The sequence below is a fragment of the Trachemys scripta genome, chromosome 1 (assembly GCF_013100865.1).
Source record: "Trachemys scripta elegans isolate TJP31775 chromosome 1, CAS_Tse_1.0, whole genome shotgun sequence".
Classification (NCBI taxonomy): domain Eukaryota; kingdom Metazoa; phylum Chordata; order Testudines; family Emydidae; genus Trachemys; species Trachemys scripta.
Window position 1 is genome coordinate 190,542,153 of NC_048298.1, and position 13,584 is coordinate 190,555,736.

General features: G+C 39.7%; 1 protein-coding gene across 3 annotated transcripts in view; it reads right to left on the reverse strand.

Moving 5' to 3' along the window:
• Nucleotides 1-13,584, reverse strand: part of DSCAM (DS cell adhesion molecule) — a 613,017-nt gene that overhangs the window by 332,594 nt on the left and 266,839 nt on the right. The gene's annotated exons all lie outside the window — the stretch shown is intronic.

Below are 13,584 nucleotides of genomic sequence, written 5' to 3' on the forward strand. Positions count from 1 at the left end.
GTCAACAAAGTATTTTTAATGCTGAGAATTGATTTATGGTGACATTCTAAATGCATTATCTCGGGAGATTTATTTATCAAAGAGCTGATAAATAAAGGGATGGAATAATTTGGGCAACATTAGCTGCATTGAAACTGATATTTCAGCAATGGTTCACTGCCTTCTCTTTGAGGATGGTATTTAAATCTGTCAGAATATGCGACATTTGAAAAATTAATATACAAAATGAAAAATAATTTAGATTTTTTCTTTTAAAACAATATGCTTCTTATTTCTGAATGACCTAGTGGAGCCTATCCCAACAACCTCACTTATTTATTATATGCAAGGTAATGTGAGTGATGTTAATTAGCATACATTTACATACAGGTGTCATTTTTCCATCAGAAAAAATACTGCCACATGAGTATAACCACAGATGGCATCAAGAAGAGAGATAACTCCCTAAGAGGGCTGTTCCTGCAGTTTTGAAAATGGGGTCCACGGATTTTCACAAGGGGAAGTTGTTACCAGTAATCCATTTAATGATTGCTGAATTGATATTTTATTCCTCCCTTTGAAATAGGTAGAGGACTAAAACATTAGTACACTCTGTGTAATTGACATTTTATTTTTGCCATGAACTTTAACAGCAGGAATAAAACACCAGTCATGCAGGGTCAGATTAAATAATAACTCTGACCAGTTTTTACTCTACAAATAAGTCCACAAAGCCATGCACACACCGAAAGAATCAATGTTTAGGGTGAAGGGAGGGTGGGGTAGCTTTTGACATCATGCTCACAATATTAATGAATTACTGAACAAGCAACTGGGAGCTCACTCAAAAAAATTACAATATTATAAAACCAGCTAATGAAAAGAAGAATTCTTCAAGGCTGTTAAATTGAGGAAAACTGGAATTACATTTAGTCTATCAATGGAGCTGATTAATTTAATATCAACACTGTATTTCTTATATTTAGGAAGCAAAATCAAGTGAGGGAGTAGGCACTGAAATAGCATACTATGGGGACATTTCAGAAAGAATTAGACCAAATGGCAACACAAACCCCACAGGAAAAACCTTACTGGCTCCCCAGAATCTGTTTCTACTCATGTTTTTATTCAGTCTACTGCACCTGTGTAGTCCATTTATTTATTTATTTATTATTCCTGTGACTTTCACCAAAGCAATTCATAATTGTTAATATAATTGCCTAAAGGCTTTTAGGTGTAAGTCAGTGAGCAATGAAGTGAGGTGGAAAAGTAGCTTCCCTTTGACAGATGTATGCTTGAAAACCAGGTGATAATAGGTAAAATGGTATTAAGGAGACTAATGACGTACAATAACAAGCCTGTCTAATTGTGATGATTTAATTAAAGCAGAGCTGCTGTAATGGTAATGTAATTATTAAAAATATATATCTGGCTTTCTGTGTCAGATCAATCTGTTGTTTCAATGTAAGAATAGTAGGCAAATTATAAAAAAGACCAGATCTAAGCAATTCATATAAATATTTTAATTTGCTCAATTGTAGGTTGAGAATATTTCAATAGAATTGGAAAAATAATCCACATTTGTGAGTTCTAGTCAGAAGCATAGAATGGCAGTGACTTATCTTATATTGCAGTCCATTATTATAGTGCATAGCATTTTTATAATATAACTTCAAATGCTATGAATGGCAAAGATGACTATATAAATGACAAAGTACGCAATAAAGATTTTACGAAGAAAAGTTTTGTAGCGTATGACAAAATTAAATTTGCTCTCTCTCTCAGTTCTTTCATACTGCATTATTTTCCAGCGAGCAGAAGATACATTATTTGGAATTATCCAGGATGATATATACGTTGCTTCTACAGTCAGCAATTAGCTACGTTATGCAGCATAACTCAACAGTGCACATTGTAACTTTAAAGTTTTGTTTAGCAGAAAATATCTTCCTTACAATCTTACATAAATGTAATGCTCATGAAAAAAGCAAATTCACACAGGTGCAGAAACTGACACACAGAAAAGCTAAGTGATTGTCGATTGTCAAACAGCAAGTCAGGTCAGTGGTGGATCTGACTATGAGGGGATCCTCCATACTCCCCAATCCACTGATACTGCCCTCAAAAAAGTTATTGATCACCTCTTCATTTCCAAGGCTATGTTTACATTGCAGAGTTTTGTCGCCAAAAGTTATGCCGCTTTAATTAAAGCGCTGTTACATGCCCACACTAGCTCCTTGTGTCAGCAGAGCACATCCACACTAGCAGCTCTTGTATCGACACAGAGAGCAGTGCACTGTGGTAGCTATCCCACTGTGCAACTGGCTGCAGGGTGCTCAGGAAGGGTTTGCAATGCATCATGGGGCAGGTACAGCATCACATGATGCAGGTTTTTCAATCCCATCATTCCATGGGCATCTTACTAGATTGTCAGCTGCTTTTCAAATGAAGTGTGTGAGGGGGGAGAGCCTGTGCAAGGACTGTGGGGGGGAGGGAGAGACAGAGACAGTGTGTGTGTTGGGGAAGTGTGTGAGAGAGTGAGGTGTGTGTGTGAGAGAGAGACAGAGTGTGTGTTGGGGGAGAGTGAGTGTGTCGGCATGCTGTCCAGCTGCTGAAAGCAACCAGTCCTGAAGCAGGGGAAGGAGGACACCCTCAACATCAGTCCCCGCCTCCCTCCCTGGCTCTTCACAGCACAACAGTCTCTCTCTCTCTCTCTCTCTCACACACACACACACACACACACACACCACCCCTGCCTGCCTCTGTGTTCCTAGTACGGGAAAGAGCAGGAACATTCCACCTTAATGCTTTGCTCTTTGTTCCAGGAGCAGAACAGCAGGCTGAGCTGTCAGAACTCCAGGAAGCTTTGAAAGGGAAGAATTGCATGCCTGCATGGCAGCCAAGTTCAAAACAGTGAGCAGAGCAGTCACGGCAGGCATTATGGGATACTGGGGGAGGCCAGTTCTGGCAATATAACAAACAGCAGCGTCTACACTGATGCTTTCTCATTTTAACTTTGCCACAAAAAGCCCTATGTTTCTCATAGAGGTGGTTTTATTTTGGCGCCAAAAGTGGCATTGCAGTGTGTACACCTCCACGGTTTTCCCGCCAAAAGCTGCCTTTTGCCAACAAAGCTCTGCAGTGTAGACAAGGCCCAAGTCTTGTCTTCATTCCCGCTTCCTCAATTCCTCTGCCATCATCAAAGCATAACTTTTTAGGGCCAGAAAGGACCATTGTGATCATCCAGTCTGACCTCCTGCCGAACACAACTGACCACCAACTTTTCTTCAGGGCTCGATGAAGGCATAGACACTATTGGCCTGTGCCTCCAGCTCCAGCTCCTGCTGTTGTGTGATTACATCAGAAGCTCAGCTTCCATAAAATAAATTTTAAAAATGATTTCTAGATTTCACAGTTGTGAAGAAAAACTTGAAAACGAGACTCAGATGGAACCAGTGCAATGATGTCTGAGCCTGCAGAGAGTTTGGAAAAACAGATCTGAGAAGTATGAACTACTCCTGGCATCTCAACAGGGGGAACATCAGAACCCTCTGCCCAGGGTGGAGGGAAGACGTCAACATCAACCCAACAGGGGATTGTGGGTGTGGCAGGAGTAGATTGTATTGAGCTGGCACTCCCCACTCCCCTAAGAAAATGCACTCTGGCTCCTGGGGTAACTATGGCAAAGAGGCCCTACTGCTGCTTCTGGGACAGGGATAATGGAGCACCATGATGCTGGCCTTGGCTCACTGGGATCTCTGGTTGAAAAATACTCACTACTGCAAGAGAAACATTTCTTGTATTGCTCCCTTTGCCCGCTCCCATTCTCACCGCAGTGCATTTTCACACTGTTCTCTAAGCCTGGAACAGTGTCCCTCACTGGGTTCAGCAGGCACTTTCACTCTCTTCTTTTTGATCCCTTTTCAATATCCGTTTCCTTTGCCTTTATTTCCTCTGCTGATTCATACCACCGTGTGCTAGAGACGCCTCACTTTTTCCCAAACTCCATCTCTGGCAAGTACTAGAGATTACAAGACTGGCTCGTTAGAATATGACTCAGTATTTGTTATTTACCCCTCCTTTCCTATCTACTTCACTTGGGCCCAATCTGTGGCCCTCACTCACATTGAGTAGCACCTTACAGGAAAAGCAATATCACTGACATCCTTCCATAGCAGGGATGGATGGTGCAGTGGTTAGAGTGTTAACCTGGGCTATGGGAAACCCAGTTTTAATTCATGCTTCATCACAGACATCCTGTATGACCTTCTGCAAGTCATTTAGTCTCTCTGTGCCTCAAGTCCTCAACTCTAAAGTGGGGATAATAGCACTGCCCTACCTCACAGGGATGATGTGAGGATAAATACATTAAAGATTGTGAGGCACTCAGATATCAAAGTGATGGGAGACATAAAAAGTACCTTAGACAGATCAATTTAAATTGTTCTAAATGCAACTACATGTGATGTACCCTAGGTTCTTTGTTTGTATACACAGATTATAAATTCTTTAGTGTAGGGAAAATTTCTCCTCACTTCTGTCCTAGTCTCTGTAAAAAGCCATAAACAACAACAGATGGTGAGTGAGCAGATAAACTCTGAATAAGCATCCAAACATTTATCTGAACTATCCAAAACACCTGAGTCTGAAAAACTGGGCTTGAAATCTTTCACGTGAGATTTCCAACTCTTTTGCTTCCAGTCTCATCTGGAATTACTGGGAGAACAGCATTTCTCCTGTTATTTCAGCCCTTCTCGACCTTGCTGGAAACCAGAAGTGAACAACATTTCTGAACCTTAAAGAAGGTTTGGTTAGCCTAGAAATGAGTGAAAGTTTTTATTTTGACTACACTTGTGCCCAGCTGGAAAAGGACACAGGGTACCCAACTCATTTCACATAGGGCAATGAAGGCAGGTGAAAGTGACTCTCTGTCAATAGCATCCTCAACTGGAACTGAACTGGTGACCCAGAGGTGAAGATGTTGATACCTCAAAACCCACAAATCATCCCGTGACTCCACCCAATTAAGCTATTTTTCCATAGTTTATTTCTTCTTGCCTCTCTCCCCCATGTAAAATAACCCAGCCCATTTAGGGGAAAACATTCTCATAATGATTTTACCTTTTTCAGTGTGTCAAACACACAAGCACTGCATTTCAAATGTAGCTCAGACAATTCTTCCCATCCCCGCATAAACTACAGCACCTGTATTTTCAAATTTATTCTAGCAAGGTGTCACTCCAAGACATCCTGTTTTCTGCACCAGCATCATTAATGGTAGCTCCAGGAATAGTATGGTTTAAATGCTGCTACTGAGCCTGAAAAGATTGCACAAAATAGTTTTTGTGGGTCTCAAAAGCAGCTCATTTGCAGAGTGAGAATTTGGCTCAAAATATCTAAACACATCTACATCACCTGAAGGCATCGTTATTGGCAGTAGGATAGCCAAAGCAGTGGAGAGCCCAAGGAATCCTTGAAGCTCATGTGGAGACACAAGGCCTTGCAGATCATTGGAGAGCCACTGGTTTTGGGGGGTCAAACCGCCCACTTTTTCCACAGGCATTGGGCAGGAGGTGGGCAAATTATGTTTGACCCAAACAAAGAAGGAAGATGAAACTCTAAAAGTGGAAAGTCATGGATTTACCTGTCTCCTGTGCTGGAGGAGCACATGCAGGGGTTAAGTCTCACAGAACATGCACTCTGTTTCAATGTAAATTACAATAGAACTTAACATTTCAGAAGGAAAACAGAAAAGGAAAGTCTTCCAAATTCATAACACTGAACAACACAGTCATGTCACTTGGCTAAAAGAGATAAATCTAGTTCTAAGGTTCTTTGTTTTTTTAAAAACAATGAAGAGGAAGGACTCATTTCAGTGCTTTTTACAAAATAGCTAGTGACTCCAGCTAAGGAAGGAGAGCAGATATGCAAAACAGGAACAATTTTGTATGATTGGTTCCAATTAATCACTGGATAGTCACAAAATGCAAAACCTGCACCTTCTTTATATGTACACTGTCACTTCAGAGCAATACCATCAAATAGAAAATGAAAAAAACCTGGAAATGGGAAGAAAAATGAAAATGAAAGCCATATAATAATGGGGAAACTGACAGCTATGTAGGTTTTGGTAATGCACCCTACATGAAGTTTGTTGCTTTCTGTTATCAAAGGACCATTTACACATAATAAAAGGTACTTCATTTTTTATTTGGGATATCTAACTTGATTAAATAATTTTTGGTCAAGGAAACAAGAGTATTTATTAGGACATATTTCTGCCGCCACTGGCTTCTATGGCTGCAGGACTGGACATCCAGGATGAGATCCTGACCTCACTGAAGTCAATGTCAAAACTCCACTAACCTCAGTAGTTTAGGATTTCACCCAAAGTCTCTCTAGTGCTAATTATTCAGCTATATTTTAACCTGGTCCCCAACCTTGTGAACTGCTATGCATATGACTAACTATACTCACATACCTAGAAAGATTGGACCTTTAGATTGCACGCTCCCCCATGGCTTACTCTCTCTGTAAAGTGGCATCCACATTTTTTGTGCTATATACATAAGTAAAGGAACTGAAGAATGCAAAATATTTTTTCTATGATCAAATTGTGGTGGCAATCACCACTACTACTGCAATCATAGCTCCACGGCATGACATTCAATCTGAAAGAAAGCCGCACTCCACTAGGCAACACTACAGAGATCTTGTATAAACAAAGTGGTTATTGTATGCATAAAATGCAATAGAGGAGAGAAATCCCTGCATGTACTCACAGCTCTCAATTAGGTCTTCAGGGCTCAGAGTCATTTGGGATCCTTGCCATGTGGCCAAGTAATGGCAAAAATTCAACCTTAATTTCCTGTGAAATTGATGGATTTCCCAAATCTTGGCAAATGCTATATACTGCTTAATTGGACCATGTTAGATTCAAGTCATTAAACTACTGCTGTCTATAGTGTACTGGCCTTTTTTCTTCTATGTATCATAAATACTTAGGGGTATTTTTCCCTTCCAGCCTCAGGGGGGCAACATCATGAATATTCATGAGCCATTACTAAGTAAAAATAAATTCCTCACCTAGTTTGTTAGCAGAGAAATGTCAGATTAAGCTTGAATATATGGTGATCTATCTTTGCTTTTAACGTTTTTTTTTTTTCTTAAAGATCTAAACGGGAGATGGAATATACAGTACACAGATTCCCAATGTTTAAATTTTCATCTTAAAATGTAATCTGTATAGTATTAAGAACAAAATAGGCCACACAGGGCGTAATTGCCTCCCTCAACTAATGAATTTAAATAAAAAATGTACTGATTACCAAATTACAGTTTACCTCATGAATTCTGATTAGTAGGAAGGAAAATCATTTATTTCAAGAAAAAAATTGACCTTGGCATTCAAGTAGGACAAACTCTACTTTGAAAGTGACAAACATTACAATTATTTCTTTAAGAACTCTTTAAAAGAAATTTCCTCAACTAAGAATAGTCTTGTTACAAGCTTGCAACCAAGGTAATGTGTGTGTATTTTGTTTTATATAATATTTTTAATGTTCTATCATTATAATGTTCACATAAATAGCTTGTATGGAAGTAGGGGACATGGGAAGAGACAGTTTGTTCGGCTTACAAAAGGTCCAACCACACTGAAGTCAATGAAAAAACTGCCAGTGATTTCAATAGACATATAGGGTGGGGGAGGTAATATCTTTTATTGGACAAGCTTTTGAGCTACGCAAAGCTCCTCTTCAGGTCTGAGAAATGTACTTAGAGTGTCACTGCTAAATATAAGGTAGAACAGATTGTTTAGCATATGTAGTTAACACACATCATACGAGACCATTCAAGTTTAGGTGGCCTGTTCACACCTCTGCAGTCATAGGACAAAAAAGAGTGCTAGTGGGTTACAGGTTGTTGTAATAAGCCATAAATCCAGGCTCTTTATTAAGAGCATAATTTTTAATATCTTGCAAAGTTACAAATTTAAGCTCCCAGTCTAGTGTTTCTTTTGAGAATGAGAACTAAGAGGTCAGATATGAAGTGATCATTTTGTAAAAAGTGTTCGCCCACAGGTGAAATGGTGTTTCTATCTTTCATCATTTTTCTTTGTGAGTTCATTCAAGAGCATAGTGATTGTCTGGTTTCATCCACATGTTGTTATTGGGGCATTTAGTGCACTGGATGAGGTACACCACATGTTGTGATAGGCATGTGTTGGACTCATGGATCTTGAACAGTGTGTTTGGGAGGAGTATTGACTATCGTAGCAGCGGAGATATGTCTGCAGGTTTCGCATCTCTTGTTCTGGCAGGGTCTGGTGTCGCTTTGAGTTGGTCCAGTAAAAGATATTACCTCCCCCACACCTTGTCTCTCTAATATCCTGGGACCAACATGGCTACAACAACACTGCACACAACTAATTTAAGTGGTATTTGGATGAGATCCACAGTGCTTAATCATAGGAAGTAATCCTGCAGTTCTCACTCAGGCAAAAATCTAGCTTCCTTCAGGAAGTGTTTTGCCTTAAAAAAGACTGCATACTTTGGACCCATAAACAACCCATGATAAATTACATTATTCTAATTCTCATCTGTTGTTGAATACACTCCTTAAATTAATTTATTTACCAGAATTTATACTGGTGTCCAAAGAGCACTACAAAAATCCAGACACTAAAAAAAAAAAAAAAAATTTCAAACAATATTAAGTTTTGCACTTTAAGTTTGAATACAAGTCTTGTCAGTTGTATGGCCTAAAACAGGACCCAGTCCTGCAAATACCTCCTACCAGCAGCAGCACTTACTACTGTGAAAAGGCTCAGAAATACATTTTTGCCAGATTTGGTCCATAAGCATCATGGTCTATGTGAGAGATACAAAATTAGAAAGTAAGAGGGGGGAAATTAAAAGAGAAATAAGCAGATGGCTGGAGGAGTTTTGCACTTAATGTTATTGTCTGAATTACATAAAGGTACCAGGAGAAATTTCCAAAACTGCGTAAAGGATAACATAACTCATTAATTTTTTGATAGACTTGTGTGTCTTTATCCATTTTCTTTGAAAATGTTAACCAGTGTGTACCACAGTCTATCAATCCTACCCGTAAATATATATAGTTATACATAAAACACTGTTAAAGTTGCAAAGTTAAGCACTTAAAAGTTAAGAATGCACGAATTAAGGTCGCTCGTGTGACCTTAATTTGACCTCCTTGAACGTATGGATTAATATAGCCTTATCCAACATCACATATGAAGTCTGTGACAAAGCCAAAAAATAGAATTTAGCTCTCCTGGATTCCAGTCAAGGTCCTTAAATTCAAGAGAACATTCTTCCTTGCAACCCTCTGCCTCAATCAACATCTGCCTTGGGCATTGAGTGAGAAAGGGGTTCTGTAGAACAAAGATTATGTGATCATGTAATTATAGACTGTATTTTAATGCATACATACAAGGGGGATGAATGAACATTGCAGGAGCAACATGAATCCTGGAATTTCCTAACTTTTGAATGCTTGACTCTGCAACCTTAGTGTTTTAACATAGTTTTCTGTAAACAATTTCTTAATGATTCTTTCCTGAAGAAAACTGAATCACAACCCACCCCTTCCAAATCCCATCATGTGGAACCATATTTACCCCCTGCATGGGAGGAAAAGGAAAGAACATAGAATCTAGGGTCCACAGCACAACCTCTACCACTTAAGCTAATGATGTAATAGGTTGTGGTAAATATTTGTTGTTATATATATGGACCAGTTACTAGAGGGAAACAAGACACATACTTTACTAGTGGCTTGCACAACTATTTGCTAGACAGCAGAGGAATGTTAACTTTAATTATTTTTCAACCTGGACAGTTTACTTTGCTTTTGGACATATGGTGATTATTAACGTTCTGCATGTTCTCTCATTAGTTCTAACAGATCTATATTAAAATGTCCCTATCATAGCTAGAAAAAAGAACCAACAGGCATTTAGACTTAAAGATGGAATATTCACATGGTAGTATTGGGCTAGCTTCTCAGCTGGATTACAAAGTAGTTTCATTTAAATCAATGGAACTACCTCAAATGATATCAGCTGAAGGTCTAATCTATTTTAAATTCTTCAGGGGCTGTGTCTGTACAGCGCCAAATACAATGGAGTCCTGGTTCATGACTGGGGTGCATAGGCATTACGGTACTAACAAATAATAAATAGTGTAGTTCATTTAGTCATCTTCAGTAAATATGCTAAGGGAATGATAGGAAGTAGGGAGCAAAGATTTTTCCATTCCTTGTTGTAAAGATACTCCTGATACACAATTACTACAATTTCTGATAAATCTGTTATGACATGGCAGAATGTTGGCTTCCAATAACCACTTTATAGAGAAGTACTCTGCAAATATAATTTGTCATCGTACTGTTTTACATATGTGCACATACTAAGACACAGATACAGTCCTTCTAGGAGAACAAAATATGCATTTCACTTGCCCATTCTTATTGGACTTGATTCTGTAGAAGAGGTGCCATTCACCACAGTAAGTGCAAGTTTCGACATTGCTATATCTATGGATAATGACTTTCATTAGTGAATTGAACTGTGGTTTAATACAGAGACTGAGCTGGACAAATCTTAGAGAGCATGGAAGACCAAGTACTTCAGTTGTACTTCTAAATCCTGCTGTAAAGAAAGGAGAGTGGCCGAGGACAGCAAAACAAGCTAAGTGATGATACTTCCTAGGGTGCTGTGTTTGACTAGACCCAGTTCCAGAGAGACCAGAAAGCCCTGTAAGATGAGCTAAGAATCTCAAGCATACTTCATGCTTGTTTATATTTTTGCTTGTTTCTAAGTTAAAGGAAATTAAGCATGTTGTACTGGTGAGAGAGCACTTGCATTAACAAAAAATAATTATAGCATCTGGGGCATTTAAAATTGAGCTAATTGCTTTGAATGACCTGCTTCTAACTGTGATTCTGTTCTTGTTTTGCTAATCTTTTTCCTAAAAAATATTTCATTACACAGTTATGATCTTCTTGGTTCAGCCAATGCGTCAAACACATCCAACACAGTTACTCTGTAAATATCGCAGTGTGTAGCTTTATTAAACTCATGTAACATTTGCTACTGCTGGAGTTTAGAATTTCTTGTATCGTATACTATTTTCAGATACTTGTATGTCATTTCATGCTTCATCATATCCTTCATTATATTTTATCTCCCCAGGAAGACATAGAAAATTTTGCAAAAGAAATCTGAGGCCAGATAGCATCATGATGAATGCTGACCTTAACATTTACAGGGTATTTGAGCAAGAACAAAAGTGGCTCATGAAGCTTATTTTGAGAACTTGGCAAAGGAGGCAGAAAAGGGAACAAGATGTCATAAGTTATGACCTGCATTCAGAGCTATTCAATAACTTTGATCCAAAACTGAACTTTGTGCAAGGGCTATGCTGATAAACAAAACAGATGGTAAAACGCGCTTAAATCCAAGAAGTCCTGCTTAGATGGAAAGAATATTATAAGTCCACCCTTAACTATCCTGAAGTGACTCAGTGTTCATATCTGGATACATTAGCAGTAGACGCAATCCCTGATCCTGAAACATGTGTAGGTGCACCTATGTTGGAAGAGGTTTGCTGTGCCATAAAGAAACTGCAAAGCAGGCATGCTGCTCGATCTGACAGCATAGAATCCAAACTTCTCAGTGGTGCCATAGAGTTCACACTCGTAGCATTGCATCGACTCTTTGTCCAAACATAGACTATTGGGAAGGTACCAGCAGAGTGGAAGGGAGGGATCATTATCCCACTCAATAAGGGGAGGTTTCAGAGTAGAGGCCGTATTAGTCTGTATCCGCAAAAAGAACAGGAGTACTTGTGGCACCTTAGAGACTAACAAATTTATTAGAGCTCTAATAAATTTGTTAGTCGCTAAGGTGCCACAAGTACTCCTGTTCAATGAGGGGAAACGCCTGTGCACTGAGTGCAGTAGCAATTCAGTAATTCTGCTCTCTGTTCCTGGAAAAGTCCTCACACATGTCCTACTGGCTCAGCTTCTTCCTCTCCTTGTGAAACATCATTGCCCAGAGCAATCGGGTTTCACTTCCAGGAGATCTACAATGGACATTATACTTGCTCTCCATCTTTTATCTGAAACTTATTGTGAATTCAACCGGCCTTTGACAGCAGCATGCATAGACCCAAAGGCAGCCTTCAATTCTGTCGATAGAGCTGTCTTCTAGAAGGCCCTAGGAGGTATCAGTGTTCCCGACATCCTCCTGAGGCTAACTGAAGCACTACATAGTGGCCCAGGGGCACGGGGACATTGTGGGACCTATAGGTCTGACAGTTTCACACTAGTTCCAAGGTGAAGCAGGGATGTGTCCTGGTCGCAGCCCTATTCTGCCACACAATGGATTGGCTTCTTGAACATCTCTCTGCAAATAGCGGGATAAATGTCAGTTCAACTTCTTTTACTGACCTGGATTATGCAGATGATGTCATTCTCTTCAGACAGGATGCAAACAACCCCAAAGACACAGTAGAGAGCTTTTAGTATGAGGCAGCTTCCCTTGGGTTAAGGGATTCTTGGGCAAAAACAAAAATCCAGAGTGTTGGCATAAAAGTTGTGATACAAGACATCTGTGGAAGCAGTGAATGACTTCATCTATCTAGGCACTAAATTGTCATCAAATGGGCACAGCCAGATGGACATCCTAAGGAGAATTGGTTTAGCAGCATCAACCATGTAGCACACACATAAGGTCTGCAGCCAAAGGAAGATGAAACTATATACAAATTGATGGATTTACCAAACCTTTGTACTCCTGATCCTCTTCTATGGATCTGAATCATGGACTTTGCTTAAGCAAGTCATCAGGAGCTGGAGACACACTGTATGCATTGCCAATGGCAACTATTTGGTAGAAGATGGTTTGACGTTATCAGTAACATTGAGAACTGGCCTTGAGAGGACTGAAGCCATCATCAGCCACCACCGGCTGGTCCTTTCTGTTCATGTTACCCACCTTGGAGACAAAGTCCCCACACACCAAGCTCTGAAGATTGGACTTGAAGTCAGGAGGGGACACTGCCCAGTCATGGACTGGCAGTGGTCATGCAGTAGTTCACAATTTATTTGGCTTTATCAGATCAGTACTAACCCTGTGGAGCTCCTAGACATCTGGAATAAAGCCATACAGTGTGGCCATGGACATTCAACACTATGGATCTCTGTTGTCTAAATGTATTTGATTGCTTTACCCAAGAAGATACAAACCATCATGGTTTTCTGTAGGTTAGTGTACCTAGACCATATAATGTAAACTTTGACATTACTCCTTCCTTTTAGATATGGGACAAAAGTTCATGATGCCAATTCTTCACTTACTCACTCACGCTAAGTGTAACTCTATTGACTTCTATGGAGTCAAGTATCAGAGGGGTAGCCGTGTTAGTCTGAATCTGTAAAAAGCAACAGAGGGTCCTGTGGCACCTTTGAGACTAACAGTTAGTCTGTTAGTCTGTTAGTCTCAAAGGTGCCACAGGACCCTCTGTTGCTTTTTACAGATTCAGACTAACACGGCTACCCCTCTGATACTTGACT